Below are 18,318 nucleotides of genomic sequence, written 5' to 3'. Positions count from 1 at the left end.
AGGGCCACAGGGTCCCCTCTGCCTTTCCTGCTGCAGGTGACAGGCACGAGGCCCTCTGGACTGAAGCAGATGAGTCGGGCCCCGACCCGCGGGGGAGGAAGGTCACTGTAATCTGCCACCACTGGCCATTCCCGGCTTGAATACTTAAAGCAGCGGGGAACTCACTCCTTTCCACAGAGTTGGTGGTGCACGGTGGGGGTTTCTGGAGTGAAGTTTACTTTCTCTGTTCAGAGGATTCTTGCCTCCTTGCTGTCCCACACATCTGTCTGGGCTCCTCCCGAGCCCCACAGAAGCTCCTGTCCCCCCGGCCAGCCGTCGGAGCCTCGCCGAGAACCGCACTCTCTTCTCACACGGGGCCCTGCGTGCACAGACAGCACGTACTCGCTCGGCTCCGAGGCACAGGATCTCCCTGGAGGAGCACCTCCGTGCCTCGGGGGCGGTGGGGGCTGGGGGTCACCTCCAGGTGTGGGCCCGTGTGAGTCCCAGGTCTGAAGACACTAGTGTCTGGCTAGGTTTCCACTCAGGCTGGTTCCGCTGGCGGGTCCGTAGGTGATGGAGGTTTTTTAAAGATTTTATTTATTTGACAGAGAGAGAGATCTCAAGTAGGCAGAGAGGCAGGCAGAGGAGGAAGCAGGCTCCCCGCGGAGCAGAGAGCCCGATGCGGGGCTCGAGCCCAGGACCCTGAGATCATGACCTGAGCTAAAGGCAGAGGCTTTAACCCACTGAGCCACTCAGGAGCCCCCGTGATGGAGTTTTATCATGACTATCCATTCGCTCACTCTTTCCCCGACACCTAGCTACCCGCCACCTGTCCGCCACGCGCCGTCCTCCACCTGTCACTCGTCCGTCTGTCCGTCCACCAGCCACTCACCCGCCCCCCTCACCCCACGCACCAGCCTCCGTCCCTCCTCCAGGGACGACCGCTCCCTCCACTTATCCTCTCCCCCCGCCTCCCACCCACCCACCCCCTCCATCAAGGTGGTGCTGGGCTCAGGCCACAGGCTCAGAGGACTTGGCCCTGCCCCCCTGGAGCCCAGAGAGACTCGGCGACTGCTCACAGTTCAAGGCCCTCGCTGGCAGAGCCTCTGGGACTTGGCTAGCTCTCTCCTGAGTCTCTCTGCCCGCCCTGGCCTAGGTACAGATGATGGTTTCAAGGTGGGACCAGCACATTTGCATTTTTTGCCTTTTTGGTCTCAGTTTTGCAGAGGAAACTTTTCTGGAAGTCTTAAAAAAACTGAAGAAAAAACACGCGCACAGGAAACTGTGTCTTGTGTTCTTTGTAGCGAGTCTTGTGCTAATTTTGAACCAGTTTTATTTTTCTTTATTTTTAAACCTTGAGTCTAAAGTGTGAAAAGAGAAGCTTCCTCTAGCGAAGCAGTGACTTCTGGAGCTGCAGTGGGCGGGGCGGGGGGCACCAGAGCCCCCGGGGGAAAGTCTCACAGGGAGGCTGGGGCCGGGGCTGGCAGTGACCTGGCTGTGACTGTCCCGAGGTCAGCCCAGCCTGCTGCCGGGGTCACGGTCGGGGGGTGGCTGCGGGGCACGTGCTGCGAGCCTGGCTCTGACCTCATGAGCTGTGTGGCTCATCTTCCTTGCCTTTAAACCGGGGGTGGTCCAGCGGGCACCCCAGCTCCAGGTTACCGTGTGACAGGTGTGAACACACACACACACACACACACACACGTGCTGATCCCCGGGGCACGGCAGCGGAGAGGCGGCGGAGGGGCTGGAGAGAGCCGCCAGGCAAGGAGACACAGGGCGTCGCAGGGTAAGGGGACGGGGGCCGCAGTGGCTGCTCGGCGGGGGCTGGGGACAGTGCCCCAGTTTAGGAGAAACTCCCTTGTTGGTGCTCAAACCTGGTCGGTCGTGCTGCTGGGTCACCAGGCGGGAAAGAGTGACGTCATCGGCCACCTGTTAAGGCGATGCTTGGCCAGGACCTCCTCTGCCGCCATGCGAAAGCGGCCACCACGTGACCTGAGTCACCCTGGCCACCTGGCTCCCTCCCAGCCAGCAACCGCTCTGGCCTGGATGCCGCGGGGGGGCGGACTTCTCCCGGCGACACTGACCACGCTCCTGATCTGCTGCCTCCCCGGCAGCGGAGCCGTCGCTCAGCCGCACAAATCCAGTGCCACGACTCCCCGCGCAAGGCCCTGTCGGAACTTGGAGCCGCGCCGTCTGACGTGGCGGCCACTAGTCCCACGCGGCCAGAGATTCAGTCATTAAGTCAGGACAGCCTCTCGGCTGGTGTCTGGGGTCCCTGCTCTGCCCCATCACCCACAGAAGAGCCAGAGAGAATGTTCTAGAACCTGACTTCTATGGGGTCGGTCCCCATCTCCCACCCTCTGCTGCTCACACACCTGTCTGGCCTCCCTCCCACATTCCTCGCTCGGCCTCACGGTCCCGCCCCCACCTCTGCTTGGGGCCTCCGTCCCCCTCCGTCCCCCTCCGTCCCCCTCCTTACTCCTCCCCCGAGGCCCCAGGCTGACAGAGCGCTTTGCCCTAGAGGGTGAGAGCGTGTGGCAGAGGTCACGGCCGGGAACTGGGCTACCCAGCATGGGGGCCCTAGCTCAGCGGCCCCAGCACCCCGGGGCTCCCAGAGCTTCAGCTCCAGGCCCCTCTCTTGGCCGGGGGTCCACGCTGGCTCTTCGTCCTGAAGAGGGACCCTCAGTCAGCAGCGGCCCCAAGCTTGGATCCACTTGCCCGGATGACCTCGGCCTCCCCATCTCTGAAATGGGAATAATGAGACCCACCCCCGGGTCACTGCACCGATTGCATAAGGAAACGGGACACAGTGCCCAGAGCACCATGGGGGCCGGATGTCCGAGTGCCGGGAGTGCCGGGCCGTGTTGTTTATGAGCAGCAGCTCATCAAGCCATAAGCTGTAGCTACTGTTAGAATAAATAGTCCCGATTTAAGGGCAGATGCACTTAGCTCTAGCCTGGTGGGGTGGGTGGTCCCGTCGCCCCATCTTACAGACGGGAAAACCGAGGCTTAGGCCAAGGGATTTTGCATCGGGCAGGGGCCTGTAGCTGGAGCCGGGTCTGCGGGGTTCGGACGTGGGGTCGGTTTCTGGGACGGTGCCGTCCCCCCGTGCGGCCACCGAGAGGGGCTCCGCGGACAGAGAGTCCGGCCAGCGCGCCAGCAGCAGCCCTGGGGCCGCAGGACCCTCTCCCATCCTGATCTTCCCATTTCTATTTCGGCTCTTCTCATTCTGAATTTCGTTTCGGCTCACGCTCCTACCTTGACACACAGGCGGGACACGGGTGAGGTTTTGGGAACCCTGACCATCAAGGCGGTTCCACGCCAACGAGGGGCCTGGCTCGCGGGATTAGTCATGTCCCTTTCTGATAAGAAAAGTGAAAACGCGAAGTTGAGGACGGAAGGTGCGCGATCCGGGCGTCCTGCCGAAGGAACCAGGGGCGCCCGGGGAGGAATCGGTAGTGGAAGTCCCACGTTTCGCTGGCGGCGGAAGGGGAACCGGCCCAGGGGGTCTGGTTTCAGGACCTCACCTATCTCTCCCACCCCCTCGCTGGGCAGCCCGGCCCCTTCAGGGCACCTGGGCCAGCGCCCGAGGCCGGGTCTTCCTGGGCCGCTGCCAGCCGGGCGTGTGGTGGGCCGCACGGTTGCGACACGGCCTGCTGAGGTTTCGAGGCGCCTCCCGTCAGAAGTCAGTCCAGGTGCTGTGGGCCACACGTGCGGCCGAGACCGAATTAGAGCCCCTGGGAACAGACACACCCCTGCACCCCGCAACTGACGCCTGGGCCGAGAGCGGTGCTGGGGTCTGGCCGGCTGACGCTCCGGGTCGGACAGACGCCCCGGGTCTGGGGCCGGCGGCCTGGCCGGGCTGGTGAGCAGCTGCTCTTGGTAGGCCCGGTCCACACGGTGGGCGTGACGGGCACGCGACCAGGACCCCCTCCCGGGGGGGCTGCAGGGACCGAGCACCTGGACGACCCCCCCCAGGGTGCTCATATGTGCGAAGTCCACGTTCGCCGAGCGGGGCTGGGACCAGGAGTCCTTGAACCCTGCTCCCCCAGGACGGGGGTCTGATTCAGCCACTTAAACATGTCGGGAAATCACTGTAAACATGCAGGAGACCGGGGAGAACCGTGCACAGAACGTGCTCCTGCTTCTTCCCGCGCCCGCGGACGCCTGCTGACCGCCTTATGGTGGAGCAGCTGAGCACGCCAGGCCGAGGGGCACAACAGGGTGGCCTTCGGGCCATTGCAGTTACACACAGCTGTCGCCAGCCTGAAGATGTGCCCACGATGTCCTCAGCCCCCACATCCTGTGCCTCTTGGGGTCACCCCAACCTCTCATGGATACTTTGTTTTTAGGGTGACTGCTTCCAGGCATCCTTTGGACCTGGGGTTTCTAATGCCTTTGAGTCTTGGGGACGCCTTGTAAGAATCACGACACTGCAGGGGCCTCACGTGTACCGAGTGCGCACCGTGGGCCGAGCCCGGCTCTAGGAGCCCCAGACGCACCCGGACTGAGAAACAGACACAGCCCGCTTTCAGGGCTGGAGACAGAGCGAGCGGGACCCGAGGCGTCTGTGACCCCCATGGTGTGAAAGGAGCTGGAAAACCAGGGAAAAGCCCGTAGAGACGCTGCAGGGATCTTCCCTCTCCCGGGAGTGAGGGCGGGTTTCCCGGCCAGGGGGGCGTCTGCAGAGGGAGCCCAGACGGTGTGTGCAGCCCGTGTGTGCAGAACCTCAGCTGGTTCATTTGCAAGAAATAAGCCATGTTTTCTAAAGGATTTTTTAATGAACTTTATTTACATGAGTTTCCTGGGGGTCATGGAAGATAAGGGTTCCCTTATCTTTCAAGTTTGGGAAGCACTAGGCTGCAGTGCTGCAAGACTTCTCAGAGCCTTTAATGTGCTCCAGGATATCTAAAATGTATGGAAAAAACTAGGGTACTTTGAAACTCTGTTCAACTTCAAACAAGGGGTCTGGGGCCCCTATGTCTGTTTTGGGAGACATTGTGTCTTGTGGGAGAGCATTTACCAAGGGCAGAAACCAGGGGATGCTAATGCGTGGCCTCCTGCTTGGTGGGCCATGGACTCCGGGGGAGCCAGGGAGCCCGCCCAGAAGTGCCCTCTGCAGACTCCGGCACACGTGTGCGTGGATACGGATCAGAGGCTGAGAAGCCGCTGTGACTAATTACGGACAGACACGCTGGCTAAAGCAGTCAGAGGGCTGAGCTCGGCACCTGATAATCATGGAGGCTCACAAGGCCGTGGCCCCCACGAGCCCTGCGCGGTCTGCTCCCAGCCCACAGGACGCGGAGGACTTCCACGTGCCCGCTCCAGGGGCAGGACGCGGGCTGGGTGTCGGGGGGTCAAGGTCAGGCGCCATCCCTCAGTAAGGGACTGACCCTGGCCACGCTCCTCCGTTCCTGCGCCTCCCCGGCGGTGCGTGCGTCTGTTGCCTTGACACCCACCACCCCGCCAAGTGTGTGAAGAGCGCGTGGGGGCCGCGGTCCTGCCCACACGGGCCGGGCGGCTGAGAACGTGCAGATGTGTCCCCTCACAGTTTCGGGGCTCGAAGTCTGGCACGGGCCTCCCGGGGCTCAAGGGAGGTGAGGACGGAGCGCGTGCCTCCTGGAGGCTCCGGGGGGAGAACCCCCTTCCCGGTGTTTCCAGCTCCTGGAAATGCAGCATCGCCCAATGGTGTCTCCTCCCTCGCCCTCCGGACCCGCAGGGCAGGTGGTGTCCCCCTGACCGGCACCACCGACTCCCGCTTCTGCTTTTGGGACCCTATGGTGAAAGTGGACCAGCTGGGTGACCCACACTACCCTCTCCGTCGGGGGTCAGCTGACGAGCGAGCTGAACGCCCTCTCCCACCGCAGTCCCCCTCTGCCGTGTAAACGGACCCGCCGCAGACGCCGGGGGCCAGGGCGTGGGTGTCTCGGGGGGGGCACGGCCCACCACTCCACGGCCTGCTCATCGACTTGGTGCTCCCGTACACAGGTGGAGAGACTGAGGCTCTTACGGATGGAGCGGTTTCCCTAGGACCACACAGCGGGTGAGGGCTCCGGTGAGACCCCTTCATGTGGAGGCCAGGGGACCCCCCTCAGCGACCTGCAGCCCCCACAGGCCTGACCCAGGGCCGTGTACTTCTGCATTTTCGGTCTCCATGACCCGGGGCTCGTCCTGTTCCCGCAGCCCGAGCAGGTGCGGAAACCACAGTCCCCCCCCCCCCCCCGCGCATTCCCAGCCCCCCCGCCCCCCCGCACAGATGGGCTCCCGCCCCAAACCCGCCGCTCCCTTCCCGAGCCAGTTTCTGTTCATCTAATCAGCCCCTCGCGTGTTGAGCCGAGCCCAGCTGCGAGCATGCAGGGGGGGAACAGTAAGAAACCGGTGAGGCTCCAGGACCCACACGAGGGGCTGCCGTTTTCCATTTCGGAGGTTCGCTAGTTAGAAGCCCTTGCCTCTTTGATGACCGCTGTTCTGCCCGTGGGCCCGCTGGGTGTGGGCTTGGGAGTGAAAGCTCAGGGGTCAAGGTTCACTCAGCATTTTGGGTGAGACGCGGGGTGTGGAGGGAGCGAGCTGACATCGTGGAAAGAAATCCTCAGTGAGGGGCTGTTTCCACCGGAGATGATGCGCATTCGCACCCCCAGCTTCGAAGGAACTGGAGTCTCGGGGCTGGGAGGGTCTTTGGACACAGACCCTGGAGCTCATCCCCCTCTGTGTGGACACGGGACTCAGAGCCCCAAGGGGGACATGCACAGAGCGTGGTGCATTGAGCCCCGAACCCAGGTCTCCGTGTCACTGGCGAGGGCCGCGGACAGATGGGGGGCGCGTCACGGGAGACTCTCTCTCCCATCTCCCTTTTCCCGTCTCCTGGGGGCTCCTCCTCAGAAGCTTCTAGCAGGGCTCGGGAAGCAAGCACGTGGGAGCTCCGGGCTCCTCGGGTGCTGTCCGTCCCCTCCAGAGCCTCTGGGGGTCTCCCTGGGGAGCGGCCCTGCAGCCCATCCGCACAGCCCTTCTTCCCGCCCGGGCCTGCGGGGTCCAGCCTGAGCGCCCCGGGTCTTCGGCCCTTGTCTCGCAGCACCCGGACGCTCACACCCAAGGAGCCCCCCCGGGGATCCGAACGTGCGGCCGCGAACCCCCGCTGAAAGTTCTCTTCGCAATTTGCACCTTCTGAGGGCGGGTGTGGAAAGGGGTCCAGTTGTGGGTTTGGTCCCGGTAATGGTTTCCCCCTGCTCTGACTTCATTTTTGTCACGAGGTTTTTACAAAAATAACAACAGGACGCAGTTTATTTTCTAGTCCCATTTGGGAGAAAAAAAGCCAAGACCCTCACCCCGTGGGGGCTGCTTGAGGAGTCCCAGTCTCTGTGTCTCTGCACATGGCCCTGTTCAGGCCCGGGGGTCCCTCGGCACAGGACAGTGCCCCTCCCCGGGCTCCCTCAGCAAATGCCCGCCCTTCCCTTGCTGGCGAGCATCAGGTCCCACGACTCAGAAGGCGAAGCGGCTCCTGGTAACTGGGGGCTGGGGCAGGGCTTGCCTGGTCCCTCCCTGCCAAGCCTGAGCTGGCCGCCGCGGCCCAGCCCGTGACACCGCGGCTTTCTCGGGGCCCCCCAGGCGCCCCTGCGGTCTTGGGCACCTCGTCTGAGCCAGGCTCCCCTGAGCCCTTCTCTCTCCCCCTCATCCTGCCCCCTTTTCTCCAATGTTTATCCAACCTTGGCTCATTGATGCACCGCAGCCTCTGTTCTGACACCCCCAGGGGTGTGTGTCGGCGCGGGGAGGCCAGGAAGCAGCTCCCCCGACCTGGCTTGTCAGGGTGGGCGCTGGGGCGGGCAGGAGAAGCCTCACGGGCTCCTAATCCACACCGGGATGTGGGGAGGTCGGGAGGGCTGCTTAGAAGAAGGGACGTCTGAGCTGGGTGTCAAGGGTTTGGCCAAGTGCAGAGCTGGGCAGGCGGAGGCCACCCTCAGTCCGGACGGCTCCGCGTCGTTCAGGAAACAGCAGGCAGCTCGGTGGGGGTGGGGGTGGGGTGCCTGGGAAGGAGAGAGATTTGGAAGAGGAGGGAGAGGAGGAAGCAGGGGCTGGAGGCCTCTCGCCCTGCACGGAGGGCACCTGCGTCTGATTTGCCTGTGAGCCTGGGGACAACTGTAGAGTGGCGGGGGGCTGTCCGACCCCTCCTGGTCGGAGGCAGTGAGCCTGGACGCCAGGCTGGCCCGACACTGGCTACAGGCATGAGGGACGGGCGGGCTGTCCACAGGGGTCTGGAGGAAAGTCCTGGTGCTCTCTGGAGTCTCACGCGGGGGGATATTGGGCAGCAGCTGGGGAGGTATTTGGGGACATGGTTGTTCCAGCTGTCCTGGGAGGTCGTGTGCCCTCCCCCGCGTGGCCTTGTTCTAGAAACCTAGCTGTGGTCAGGGGCAGGTCTCCCTGATCCCGAGGAATGCCTGTGGCCCTTCGGGGCTAAGCGCGGCATTCCCTGCGCTAGCTGTGCCCCAGAAGGCCGTGGTGAGAAAACCCGAAACTTCGGTGTGTGGGGGGGCCGGGGGCGTTGGTATCATGAGGAAGGGAAACCAACATTTCTCATTGCCTCCCCTCGCTCCGCCATTGGTTTGGTTTGAACACATTTTTCCCCTTAATTTTTTTTTTAAATTATAAAAATAAGACAGCAACCGCATTATATAAAATTTGAAAAAGGAAAAAAGAACTGCCTCCCCCGACACCACCCCTCCCCAGACCGCGCCAACAGTTCTCAGGCCTTCATCTCGGCTGGAGACCGAATTCGGAGCCGCATTAAAAAACGTTTTTTTAAAACGTTATATCATGTGCACTTTCCTCAAGGTTACAAAACGTGCACGACGGTCTTCGGAGCTGACGCGCCATCCTCTCTTCGACGGCCCCCGTGTGGGTGGCCACTGAGGTGGTTGGGAAATTTCTGGTCCCCAGGACGATGTTGCTTCTCTTCACTTACTCTTTTGGGATGACGCCCAGGAGGGGCAGGCCTGGGGCCACCCCTCCATTGCCCTCACTCCACAGGAGCCTTGCAGGACCCCTGCCCCCCCGCAGCCATGTGGAGCATGATCTGACCGCAGGGCCTTTGCACTGCTCCTCCTCCTCCTGGAACATTCCTCCCAGCTGTTCACGTGGCTGGCCCTTTGGAGGTGCTTGGGGTCCAGCGGCAATTTCAGTTGGGGGTCTTCTCTGGCTCATTCATGCCTCCAAGCCTGCGGATCTGAAGACGGTCAGGGAGCTGATGTGGCATCAAATCAATGAGGGTCAGTCCCCGGTGGAGGACCTGCCTTGCTCCCAGCGGTGACATCTTGGGCACCCTCTGACCACCTCCGTCCTGGAGATGGCCGGCTCCCTCTGTGGACTGAGCCAAGCAAACCGTGTGGAGACACTCAGTCCCCACGCAGATGACCCCACTTTGGAAGCCAGGGTGCAAGGAGTCCGGGCAATGCTGGCCCTGCTCAGGGCAGCCTGAGCCAAAGTCAGCTGCGGGGCCTTGACCCTGGATCTGACAGAGGTGAGCAGATCATGCATGGGCAGCCCGTGCTGCCTGGGTGAGAACAGCTTCTCTGGGGCAGGATGCCCTGCCCTGGCTGGGCTTGGCTCCTTATGCCGGGGCCTGGCTGGTGGATCCTGCCGGAAGGAGCAGAGGAAAGCGTCCGCCTGTGTTCCACGGCAGACCCGAGCCCAGCAAGCTGCGTCCCTCACTTCCCTGAATGTCAGCAGCCTCCTGTGTCGACGTTCCGGCAGACAGAAGTCTTCACTCGTGGGCACCCGCCCAGTGAGGCCCCCATGAGCCTGTCCACGAGCCCACCGATAACCTGTACGAAACCCTTGGCACACAGCGGGCTCTCCGTCTTGGTGACCGAGTTCCCCGGTAGATTCCTGACGCAGCAGTCGCTCGGGGTTCGGCCTCACGAGTCTGCGGACTCAGTCCCCGGCGCCCGGAGGGGAATGGGTGAGGGTTTGAGTTGGCTTCCAGTCGGAGTGGCCTCGGGCCCAGGGCACACACACCCTGAGATGAGTGTCCTCACCCCCACAAGGGCACAGTGTTCCTGCCTCCCAGGGCCACTGTGGTTATGGCGAAGGGGCGGGCGAGCCCGGGCTCGGCGCCTGGTGCATGGGAAGCCCCTGGGGAGAAGCCGCCGCTGGTCATCAGTGATGGGAATGTTGGGAAGGTCCGTGTCCAAGAGGAGACCGGAAGCGCCTCACAGCAGTTTAGCCTCCTGGGAAGTGGCTGGTGCGGCGCCGAGTCCATGGGGCCTGGGTCAGCCTTGGCCACTCGGGCACGGAGCGGACTGTATCCCCGCCCGCAGTGACCTGTGTCTTCGAGAATCCCAGCCCCACACGCCCGTCTGTCCACAGAGGGAAGACGCCCGAACTGGCTCGTGGTTCGGGCTGGCAAGAGACTCCGACGCGGGGTTGCCCCACGAGCGTGGACGGGGGCTCCCAGGGTCCCTCTTGCTGAGGGCACAGGGCGTCTGGGTTAATGTTCCCGCTACCCCGGGGCCGACCACCGTCTCCGTTCCCGAGCTGAGGAGACCCCGGCTCAGAGAAGGGGGTGCTCCTGCCTCGCGCTCTGTGGCTCCCCACTCAGCCCGTCTCCGGCTGCACTGCCCGGGCTGTGGCTCTGTCCCCTGCAGGCCAAGACCACCATACGGGACCAGTCCTGGCTGCAACCGGCCTGGGGATCTGCATTTCCCTGAACTCAGCTGGCGGAGTCGGGCCTCCCTTGGGCTCATCCCCAACCCTGACTGTCCCGGGGCCTCTGACACCGAGACGGGCCGCACCTGTGCGAACCACAGCTTCCCCCACCTGCTTTCACTGCTGCTAATTAAAGAAAGGACCCCAAGCCCGATGGGCGCTTAGGTCTGGAAGGACACCCAGAAATGGAGCGGTGCTGGGTTTTTTCCCTTCTTTTTTTTTTTTGAATCTTAAATTTTAAAAACATTGGCCTTATTTTTAGAGCAATTTCAGGTTCGTGACAAGATGGGGTGGAAAGTAGAGCTCCCACGCAGCTCTGCCCCTAGTCTCCCCAGCGAGCGACACCACCTCCGGAGGGAACGCGACACGGCCCGGTCGGCCAAAGCCAGGCGGAGCACGAACACGGAAGGCTTTGCGGGGCGCTCGTCGTCCTGAAGACGAGGGAGTGGACAAAGCAATAGGGCTGGTCATTAAAAATATCTTATTCACATCGACAGATATGTTTTCTGCAGTCATTGCAAAATACACAGGGATTTTAAAGGTAACAGCAGATACTTCAAAGAAACTTGGGCCTCTTAAAGTTGGATGCTGGTAGAAATGCTAACAACGGGCTTTCCAGAAAAGAAAAAAAGAAAGCGTGTACCAGTTTCTGTGGCGTCACTATTCCCCCTCCCAGCTGCCCCTCGGGGGCTGGGGTCGGAACCATCCGGGGACCGGGAGGGGGCGCGGGGTTCTCTAGGGGATACAGAAGGATTGGAACCGGCGAGGCTGGCGAGGGGCAAGGTTGATTTTAAGTCTCCAGGAATTCGGGGAACCCAGCGCCCCACCTGTGTGGGCGAGTCTGCCGACACGCTGGGTTCTAGGTTCCAAGTAGTGACTGGAAAACGTAGGTGCCCTATGTAAGTAAAAGTTGTCTGCCAAGTGGCACCGCGGGCTCTGTACCCGTGTGGATCCCGGAGGACGCAGTGGCTCCATGTCCCAGGGCCGCACCTGCTGACGCCTCCCCCACGGCCCCACTCGCTTCTTAGTGAGCTGAGGGAGGAAGCATCTGCGGATCTTCCCGCCGGGCCTGGGCGGCACGGAAGGGAGCGACCGAGCTCCCCAAACGCTCCCGAGTGCGACTTCGATGTCGGGAGAACTCAAGGGAGCTACAGGTGCAGAGCGAGACTGGCACGGAACTTTCCGGAAGTCAGTGGCTGCCTTTTCTCGGGCTCTCGTCACACTGTGCCGCACGAGGTCCTCACCGGGCAGAGAGCTTCTCGGGGCTCACGTCCCCTCGAGCTGCACATGCGGCTCAGGACCCGCGGGGGTGGAGCGAGGGGCCGCTGGGCCCAGAGAGGCCCCTCCCGGTGGGCTCCCACCCGCGGCTCTGGGCTTCCCCACATCACCCACGTCGGTCGATCCTGTTTGTCGGCCAACAGGGAAGCCTGGGCGTTTACAGAGAAGCTGTGGAGGGACGGACGGAGGCTGAGTTTGGAGCCCGACCAACGTGGGTTCCAGTCCGTCTCGGCCACGCTCTGTGAGGATGAGAATCACGTATTCCGAGTGTCCGGCCGACGATCACAAATGTCGTCGAGGCAGCAGACCTCCGCGCCGGCAGCAAACCTCAGCATTCTGGTCTGCAGGAAAGGCCACCTGGAGATGACGCGGCTCTCGGCTTTCAGAGACGGAGGGAACAGAAAGGGGAAGCAACCTGCCCAGAGCCAGCAGCAGGTTAACAGGCCGGCTCGCAGCCTCTCAGGGAGCTGCGTGGGCCGTGACGGCTGGCGGGGCGGCAGGAAGGTGGGGGGCGGGGGTCGCAGCAAGGGAAACAAGCTGGGAACCAGCTGGGCGCCTGCTTCAGGACGCGTGGGGGCCGCCTGCCAAGCAGCAGGTACCTAGGTGATAAGGTAATGGCCACAAAAGTGCTTGAGCGCCGTAACTGGACACACTGACTGATGCTTAGGCCGTGCTGGGGAGCGTGTCAAGGGCTGTGTGTGCATGAAGTCCCGCCAGAAGCCCCAGGTGGGAGCGACTGGTTCACATCCCCCTTTCCTAGACAGCGACCAGAACCAGAGAGGCCAAGCCACACAGCGGGGAGTAGCCCGCCCCGATACTTGAACTGAGATCCCACGGACTCCCAATGCCCTTCTTGGCCCAGCTGCCCGAGCTGCCGTTTGGGGTGCCCTGGCTCCTGGAGCCCCGTGTGCACACCTGGGCTTTGCAGAAGGCTGAGTAGGGCCCCGCGGTCCGGGGGGAATTGAGCCCATGTCCCAGGAGGAAGCTACACCCTCTCCTTCTAGAATGAGAAACACGTTCGAGGGCCTGGCTGCCTCTTGGATGGAGCCCCAGGGGTCAAGGCCAAAATACTCTCTTGGTCCTTGAACTCCATCCTGCCTCCTCCCCTGGGCCCCGCCAACGCCCCTTCACTCCCCAGGTCCATGAGCCCAAGCCCCATGGGGGGCCAGGGGGCCAGGGCTTGGACCTGCTTTGGAAACATTTGGCTCCTAAGGGTGTTTCCTGGGAAACTGGCACGCACCCACCTTTGGGTCCCCCGCTGAGCCAAGAACAGCGGGCTGTCAGACACAGCCAGCCCCCCGACATTCCCCCAGCACCGCTGGGTTGGGCGGAGGGCAGACGGAGGGAGGAGCCCGGTCAGGGGGGTCTCGCCACTGCTGCGTCTCCAGGATTTCCAGCAGGGCTGCTCAGGGGTCACTCTGCTTGGAAAGGAAGTGGGGGTGGGGGCTTCAACAGCACGGGGAAGAAGTCAAGGAAATGTCAAGTGTACACAACAAAGTGTACACGGAGGGCGGGCCGAGTTGGAGGCAGGGGTGGGGGGCTAGCCCCGCCCCGTGGCACCACCCTGAACTTCTCCAAGGCCAGAATCATCCAGAAATGGAGGGAGTCAGCTCTCTGTGCAGCTGTACCAGCCTGGCAGGTGGGAACCGGGGCTTTTGCCAGATGTCCTCTATGTGGGTTGTTCATGGGTGGGGGTTCCTGGAATCAGGTGCATGTCTGCATTGAAAGCCAGCTGCATCCTGCCCCCCAAGCCAGACATCTTCCTGGAGGAAGGGTACTTTTCCTAACTCAGGCAGAGGGCCCATGTGGGTTGGCAGGGGTACTGCTTCTTGCTCTCATATCAGAAATACAAGCAATGGAATCCAACAGACTTGCAGAATAAGGACATCGATATTTCCACTAGTTAGAAGTCATGGGTGGCCTTCAGGGCTGGCTGGTGCCCTGGCTCACAGACGTCCTCGAGGACCCAGGTCCTTTCCCTCTCCTTGTTCTGCCAACTTTGATGCTGGCTCTGTCTTTGGGCTGGGCACAAAATGGCTGCAGTGGCTCCAGACATCACATATGCACAACAAGGACTAGACCAAGAAGAGACCACCTCTTCCAGACGTGAGGATGTCTTACAATTCATCAGCCAGAGCGGGTCCACTCCCACTACTGAACCAATCACCCCGGAGTCACAACTGGCTTAGACTAATTCTTGCAGGTGGAAGGGAGACAGAGCGCTGTGCTCATTACAGCCCCAAAGACCTCGATGCTGTGAGCCATTTTGGGGTTCTTTCCTTTGGAATTCTGGGTCTCCTCATTGTTCCGTGTTAAAACATGCGGTCAAGAGTAGACCCCCCTTCTCCCCCAGTAGAGCAGACACAGAGCAGCTCCAAGTCTGCAAAGCCCACTCCCTCCCCTGCCCCTCCATGGACCAACCCTCTAGCACAGCCCTTGGCTGGCACCTGATCCACAGAGCGGCACCTGGACACTCACCAGCACCCACCTGGGCCCCCACCGCTCCTCCATGCTTGGCGCTGGTTCCCTTCCACCTGGGATGGTCCTCCTGCCCATCAAGCGGGGTCTCGCAGAAACCATCAGAAGAGCTCCGCTTCCCCGGGTCACCCTTCTCTGCTCCCCACCCGCGCAACCTCTGGCTACGAAAACTTTTCAAACACGCGGAGAAATTAAGAGTGACGGACACCAGTATTTACCCACTCTCCTCATTCAACAACTGTCACCAGTCTCCTCAGATTTGGCTTCTGTCTGTGTTTGTGTATTTGCTGATCTGTTTGGAAGTAAGCCACAGGCGGCCTGACAGGACACACAGGTGTGTTCGCAGTGTCTGCGGAGGGCTAGCTCTGCCCTTCGCCATCCTGATGCAACTATCACGCGCAAGAAAATGAACATAAATGGGACCCCCAGCCCCGCTGAAATTCCCCGGCCAAGCAATCATCAGTGGGATTCATCTGAAGCTGAAAAGAGTAAATGTCTTCCAGCCGCTGGGGGGTTAACGGGGTTGCTCTAAAATGACCAAAACCACGTCAGAAAACACACGCAATTTTCCCAGCCCAGAGGGCTTCCTGATCCTTCTGCCTACCCCTGCTCGTCTCTCAGTTTTGGTCTGTGTGCGTGTATGCGTGTTAAGGTCAGACCCAGGGCAGAAACCAGATGGGCTTTGTAGTCTGTGACTTGAGTGCCTCGTCCTGGGAAGCCTCCTGGGTCTCCCGGGTCTTGGCACGGACGGTGTATCCCGGCGTCCACCAGCTCGTTGGCCGTGGTTCCGTTCTTCCCTCTCGGCAGCTGCTGCTTCAGCGTCTCCTGACTTTCAATAATCCCGCAGCGACCGGTAGCTTTCGGCTTGGTTCCTCCAAATTTGGTTTCTCAGTAAGCTGTGCGGACCGGCCCTTTTCAGGGAAGTGGTGGGAAGGTCTGTGGCCTCAGCCAGAAAAACAACAGATGTGTCTGTTTTCCAAACAGAGGAGGGAGGGCCTGGTGCTTCCATTTTCTGGCTCACGGACTGCGCAGCGATGTCTGTCTGCCGGCTCGCTCGCACCAGCTCCTGGAAAGGGCTGCGTCCGCGTTGTAGTGAGGCGGCTCGTGCTTACAGGGCAGTGGCTGTGTACCAGGTGTGCCTTCACGGACTCTGAAGCCCTGGCGTGGTCGGCAGGATAATGGCCCTCGACCACCAGCCATGTCCTCGTCCGGGGAACCTGGAAATATTTGCCTTACGTGGCTCAAGGAGGATGGTGCAGATGTGACCGAGTTACAATTTTGGGGGTGCAGAGTGTGTGCTGGGTGATCTCAGTGGGCCCTAAACGCCACCTTGGCTGTTCTCAAAGAGGGAGGGAGAGGCGGATTTCACGCAGAGAAGGGTAGGAGCCTCGTGGTCCCAGAGGCAGAGACGGAGCAGTGGGGCTGGGAGTCTAGAAGAGGCAGCAGGTGTCAGACTCTGGGGAGGGGGAGGAAGTGGATTCTGCCCTGGAGCCGCCGGAGGAAGCCAGCCCTGCTGACACCCTGACTTTGGCTCGGCAGAGCAGATCTCAGACCTCTGGCCTCTCGAACTGTGAGAGAATTAAGTTTCTGCTCCTGGAAGCCGCCCAGTTGGTGGGAACTCGCGAGAGCAGCCCTAGACCGGGTGACGCCCATCGCGCCCATCGTCCAGGCACGGCAGCCGTCCACCCGTGACCTTGACCTGCAAGGGGAGCACTGGGTGTGACCGAGGCTCCTCAGCTGGGCTGTGGTCTGTCCGTTCGGCTCGCATGGAAGATGGCAGCCCTTGAGCTCTGGATTCGAGTGCCGCGAGGAGGGGCCATCCTGTGCATTTTGCTGTGCACCACAGTCCTAGACACACGGATCCACTTTCTGGGAGTCCCTTTGAACTGACCCAGGAATGTCTGCCCAGGTGTGTTGGACTTCGAGGGTTGAGACAGTCCAGCTGACTTGCCTGTTTCTTTCCCTCCACCCCCCAGCTCTCTCCCCACGTGTGTCCGTCTGCTTCATCATCCATCAACAAATGTTCGGCCCCAGTAGAGGGTCCATTTCAGCCTGGGATAATTAGGGCGCAGGGAGCGGAACACAGACACAGCTGCAGCGTGGGGCACCGGGGGGAAACCCAGGCCAGGGTCTGCACAGAGAAGGTCATCCCAGGCCAAAGTGCAGGAGGAACTCAAGAGGGTCTGGACAGTCAGAGCAAAGCTAAAAGGACTTTGGGAACAGGGGCAGCTATGCAAGCAGCTCTGGTCCGTGTAGGAAACTCTGAGAGCAGGAGGGAGGGTTCTAGAACGGCAGGGAAGCTGCACTGACATGTGAGTAGGGGCCTTGCAGTAGCCACAAGAAGAAATCAGGGCCCAGACGAGGGGAGTCAGCGTAAGAAGCAAGCAAGAAACTCCGGTCGCCGTTTCCTGCAGCACGAGCTGGGGAAAAAAGACTCAGAAACGAGGCAGGAGGCTTGGCCAGGTGCCCAAGGTTGATCTGATGACCAAGGTCATAGGTGGTGCCCAGGCATCAGGGCTGAGACCCAGAGGCCTAGACTGGAGTGCATGCCCTGAGCGAGGCAGGAGGCACAGCCCCACTGGGGGGTGGGGGTCCCGTGGCGTCAGCCGGACAAGAGCACACGTGACGGCCGTGGTGGGGGCAGGCGGGGTGTGACGGGGACCAGCAAGGTTGCAAGGACGCATGCGTCGGCGCCCCGTGCTCGCGACTCCAGTTGGCTAAGTCTGTCACGGACGTACTTCGTGAGACGTCCTCCCGTGCTGGGGACTTGAGACAGGCCGGGCTCCGGGGGCTTGTCGTCCGGTGGGGCAGGCAGATGGCGAGAACGCTGTGCTGTGCGGCCGGGGGCACGGTGCTGCGGGACAGTCATGGGGGCGGCCGCCCTGGGGGGTCTGGGTGGGCGAGGGCCGGAGCGGGACCACCCGGGGTCGGCGCGCGGGCCGTGTGCAGACGCTGTCCGTCCTGGGCATACAGGAGATCGGCCTGGGAGCCGCGAAGACGTCTGCGGCCCCGGGCAGAGGCCTGGGTGTCCGTATTTAAAACCGCCCTCTCAGGCGATGCCAAGTTGGGGTCGGGCTGAAACCACCAGCCTACGGGGAAGTGCTTCCGGAGTGTGGGTGGGCGGCAGATCCTGTCTTGGGGGCGCACAGAGGCTTCCTGGAAGAGGCCATGTGGCTTCCCACGAGGTGTCTGTTTTCCCTCCTGCGAAACCAGAGGCGGGCGCCTTCGCGCCTCACCCTGGAGGGGCGGCCCCTTACTGTTTTCCGGGTGGGGTACTCTGCCCTTCTCTGGGGGGTGGGCCCCCGAGAGCCCGCACGGGGTCTTGTGCCTTGGATCGTCCCCAGGGAAGGGGCAGGCACTCGGCGAGTTGCAAGGCTTGGAAGGCTTAGCCGTGAAGGCCGGTGCTCACCCTGTAGGGGCGGGACCGAGATGGGACGTTTCTCAGCTGCCCCCACCCTCCGGGGCGGCCCCATCGTGCTGCTTGCAGACCCCATTTGGAGGTGCACGATGGTCTCGGTACCGCTCGACGGGGATTCTTTCGAAGTTCTGAGTGAGCTTGAAAGATGAAAAAGAAAAGGTGGTGCCCGAGTTTGGCCCGTCGCAGGACGGTTGTGGGGAAATTACTTGAGTGGAGAAGGAAGACACTGGGGTGACCAGCGGGTGGGACACGAGGTTCACCACCGCCTTAACCTCGCGCTGCCCTGCGGTGTGTGGGCCCCATGCGGTCCCCAGTGCTGCCCCAGAGCCCCAAGCACAGGTTTACCAGCCCACAGTCCTTTCCTTCTTACATTTTTAAATACGTCCATTTGTTTACTTGGGCGTGGCGGACCCGCGATGTGACATGTGTCGTGTGTGGAACACACTGACGGGACAGGACCGCACTTGACA

General features: G+C 61.8%; 1 long non-coding RNA gene across 1 annotated transcript in view; it reads right to left on the bottom strand.

Annotated features, from left to right (window-relative positions):
* The window catches only part of LOC309853531, a 168,877-nt gene that overhangs the window by 12,452 nt on the left and 138,107 nt on the right, over positions 1-18,318 (bottom strand). The gene's annotated exons all lie outside the window — the stretch shown is intronic.

The sequence above is a fragment of the Mustela nivalis genome (assembly GCF_964662115.1).
Source record: "Mustela nivalis genome assembly, chromosome: 18".
NCBI lineage: Eukaryota > Metazoa > Chordata > Mammalia > Carnivora > Mustelidae > Mustela > Mustela nivalis.
This window is presented reverse-complemented; position numbering and strand designations above follow the sequence as displayed.